The 4,423-nt window shown below is 38.3% G+C and overlaps 1 protein-coding gene across 3 annotated transcripts in view; it reads left to right on the forward strand.

Annotated features, from left to right (window-relative positions):
- The window catches only part of HAUS1 (HAUS augmin-like complex, subunit 1), a 15,572-nt gene that overhangs the window by 3,066 nt on the left and 8,083 nt on the right, over positions 1-4,423 (forward strand). The gene's annotated exons all lie outside the window — the stretch shown is intronic.

Here is a 4,423-nt window from a genome sequence, read left to right on the forward strand (position 1 = left end):
CAACCCTCGGTGTTGCGCCCGCACCTCGCTCAGCCAGTGAGCGGCTGGTCTGTATGTGGGATCCGAACCCTCGGCGGGAGCGCCGCCGCACTCCCAAGCGGCGCACTGTAGCAGTGCGCCACCGGGCCGGCCCTAGATGCAGTTTTTATTTCTGCAAAGTACAATTCTTTGCAGCACATGGGATTGGAACATTTTGGAAATATTTTCTGCAATTGGGAAAGGATGTAAAACTTTTGTATAATGACCTTTTAATCGTGAGTAATACAGATGAAAGTATTGAAACTGTTCGTTCTTTACGTTGCCAATTTGTCAGTTGAGGAAACAAATGAAAAGAAATTGCTTGCCTAGAACCTCCAATACAATATTGAACCTCCAATACAAATTGACAAGTGCAGACTCCTCGTCTCTGATCTTACAGGGAGAATGTCCAGTATTCACCATTCTGTATAATGCTAGCTGTGGGTTTTCTGTCAACTTATCAAGTTGAGGATGTTTAGATCTATTCCTAGTTTGTTGAGTGCTTTTACCATGAAAGGATGTTGGATTTTGTCAGATGCTTTTTCTGTGTCTATTGAGATGATCATGTGATTTTTATTTTTTATTCTATTGATATGATGTGTTACATTAATTTACTTTTGGATGTTGAACCAATGTTTATCCCTAGGATAAATCCCTGTTGCTCATGGTGTACAGTTTTTTTTTAATAGGTTGCTGGATTCAGTTTGCTAGTATTTTGTTGAGGATTTTTGCATCCATATTTGTAAGAGCTGTTAGTCCGTAGTTTTCTCATGATGTCTTTATCCAATTTTGGTATCAGGGTAGTACTGGACTCATAAAGAGTTGTGAAATAGTCTCCTTTTTATTTTTTGCAGGAGTTGGTGAAAAATTGATATTAATTCTTTAAATATTTGGTAGAATTCAGTGGTGAAGTCATCTGGACCTGGACTTTATGGGAAGATTTTTTTTTTTTCTGTTACTAATTCAATCTCCACTTATTATAGTTCTACTCAAATTATCTATTTTTTTCTTGAGTCAGTTTTGGTAGTTTGTGTCTTTCTTGGAATTTGTTGATTTCATATAAATTATCTAAATTGTCAGCATGCAGTTGTTTATGCTATTCCTTTATAATCCTTTTTATAAAGTAGATAGGTATAGGAATGTCCATTCTTTAATTTCTGGTTCTATTCATTTGAGTCTTCTCTCTTTTCTTCTTAGTCAATTTAGCTGAAGGTTTTTCAATTTTGTTGATCTTTTCAAAGAACTAGCTTTTGGTATCATTGATTTCTTTTTGTTTTTCCCTCCGCTGATTTTCTTTTTGGTGGGGAGGGGGCCAGGGGCAGGTGGCCAGTACGGGGATTGAACCCTGGGCCTTGGTGTTATTAGTACCATGCTCTAACCAACACTGATTTTTTTTGCATTAAGAAATAAGGAAAAATATGATTAAATGCCTGATGAATGATGTAGACAATAACTACTTATTGAAGTTCAGAAAAATGGGATACATATGGAATTTTTTTAAAGTCTATGATTTATTTTTTTATTCTTTTATTTTTATTGATTATACATATTCATGGGGCACAGAGCTGACCGTAAGCACCTGTGCCCAAGATGTGATGATCAGATCAATACTATCAGCATGCCCACCACCTCAGAAATTGCAGTTGTTCCCTGTGTCCCTCACCCAACCTCTCCTCAACCTCCCCTCAACCTTTCCCCAACCCCCTCCCTCCACCCTCAGCAACCCTGGGTCTTTTCTCTCCCTCTGTAAATCCAACACAGCACTATGGTCTTTCTATCCTTCCTTCCTTCTCTCTTAGCTCCCACAATGAGTGAGGACATGCAACATTTTTCTCTCTGTGCCTGGCTTATTTCACATAACATAATTTTCTCCAAGCTCATCCACGTTGCTGTGAATGACAGAATTTCATTATTTTTTATGGCTGAGTAGTATTCCACTGTGTATATATACTACATCTTCCTTACCCAGTCATCCGTTGATGGACATTTAGGTTGGTTCCAACTCTTTGCTACTGTGAATAGAGCTGTGGTAAACAAGGGAGTGCAAGTATCCCTTCCATGTGTCAATTTCCATTCCTTTGGATATATAATATACCATATTATATAGTAGTTCTATCTGTAGTTGTTTGAGAAATCTCCATAATGTTTTTTCCATAATGGCTGTACTAATTTATATTCTCACCCACAATGTATAAGAGTTCCCCTTTCTTCTCATCCTTGCCATCATTTGTTATTTTCTGTCTTTTTGATAATAGCCAATCTAACTGGGGTAAGAGGATATCTTATTGTGGTTTTGATTTGCATTTCTTTGATTATTGATGTTGAGCATTTTTTCATATAACTGTCTTCTTTTGAAAAATATGTATTCAGTTCCTTTGCTCATTTTTTAATCTTATTATTATTATTTTTTTTTACTATTGAGTTGTTTGAATTCTTCATGTATTCTGGATATTAGTCCCCTGTCAGATGCATAGTTTACAAATATTTTCTCCCATTCTGCAAGTCGTCTTTTTGCTCTGTTGTTTTTGTTGTGTAAAAGCTTTTTAGTTTGATATGATCCCATTTGTTGATTTTTGCTTTTGTTGCCTGTGTTTCAGAAATATAATTCATAAAATCTTTGCTCAGTCTTATGTCCTGAAGTATTTCCCCTATGTTTTCTTGTAGAAGTTTTATAGTTTCAGGTCTTACATTTAAGTCTTTAATCCACTTTGAGTTGATTTTGGTATATGGTGAGAGATAGAGGTCTAGTTTCAGTCTTCTGGATATGGATCTCCAATTTTCCCAGCACCATTTATTAAAGAGACTGTCCTTTCCCCAACCTGTATTCTTGGCTCCTTTGTCAAAAATCAATTGGCTGTAAAAATTTTTAAAAACGTAAATAAAAATAAAATAAATAAAATAAAATAATCAGTTGGCTATAGATATGTGGATTTGTTTCTGAGTTCTCTGTTCTGTTCCATTGGTCTATGTGTCTGTTTCACTAATTGATAGTTGATTATTGTTTTCAAAAATGCCCTTGGGCATAATTTGCTCTATAAACTAATCTAATCAAATTCTGTTTCCCTTAATGGAATAGTTTCTGAGGTCAGTTAGATATATGTTCTGACTCCAGGATGGCTCTTCCTGGATCTCTTATTCCCTGGTTCTCCTCTACAAACTAGCTGGCCTACAGGTTAGCCTATATCTTAACTCTGTCTCAATTGCCTTTTACGATAACTTCCACTGCTTTTGAGAGTGTCCTTAGGCTTGAACTTCTCTAAGCTCTGTTACAAGTTAAGTCAGCTCCTTTATGAAGAGATGGGGAGCCATCTGTTTTATGACTTGTGTCTTCCCCCAGGCAGGATCTGGAGCTGGAGGTAGAGAAAATATCAAGCTTCTCTCTGAGTGACATCCTGGCTTTAGGAGCTGAGTGCTTGGTGGAGGGGGAGTACAGCAGCCTTAGATCTTCTTAGCTTGCCTCTCTCGGTGTGGAACCATAGCCTCACTAGCTGGTGCAAGGGTAATAGGTGCCCTAGTTTTCTCATTACACCTCACCCAAGGAAGAACTTGCATTTCAAGAGCAGTAGTTGGGCAGAGGAAGAGACCCACACCTCTCAACCACATTCCCATGGGAGTTTGTGTTAGCAACAGGTAGCTGGTGACAGGATGAGAAAGCTCTCTAGCTGGGAGCTGGGAGCAGAGGGAGCCTTGTGCTCCTGACTACAGCAGTCTGGAGTGGAGTCTTTGCCTTGGTGAGTTGAAAGTAGATAGTAGTCTTGGTTCAAATACCACAAATTCTTACCTTCCTTACTGAATTTTCATAGGTTTTCTTGAATAGTTGTTTCTTCATTTGCTGCTTGCCCTTAGGAACATTTCCAGAGTCTTTAAATGATTGCATTTTGTTTTGTTTTGTTTAAAAATAATTTTCATGAATTTCACTGGAGAGCAGGTCGGCAGACCTTCCACACTGTTTGATAAGGGTGACAAGACAATTCAATGGAGGAAAGATTAGCCTATTCAACAAATGGTGCTGGGAAAACTAGATATCCACATGCACAAGAATGAAGTTGGACCCTGACTCACACCCTATATAAGAATTACCTCAAAATGAATCAAAAGCCTAAAAAATGTAAGAGTTAAATCTAAAACCCATAGAAGGTGTATTATAGTTCACTTTGTGTTGCTGTAACAGAAATACCTAAGACTGAGTAATTTATAAGGAAAAGAGGTTTATTTGGCTTACGATTCTGGGACAGCTGCATCTGGCACAGGCCTCAGGCTGCTTCTACTCATGGTGGAAAAGCGGCAGGCAGCCAGCAGGTACAAGCAGATCACATGGCGAGAGGAAGCAAGAGAGAGAGAGAGAGAGAGAGAAAAGGTGCCAGGGTCTTTTTAAACAACCAGCTCTCGTGGGAACTAACAGAGC

Source organism: Galeopterus variegatus, unplaced genomic scaffold, assembly GCF_000696425.1.
Source record: "Galeopterus variegatus unplaced genomic scaffold, G_variegatus-3.0.2 Scaffold839, whole genome shotgun sequence".
Classification (NCBI taxonomy): Eukaryota; Metazoa; Chordata; class Mammalia; order Dermoptera; family Cynocephalidae; genus Galeopterus; species Galeopterus variegatus.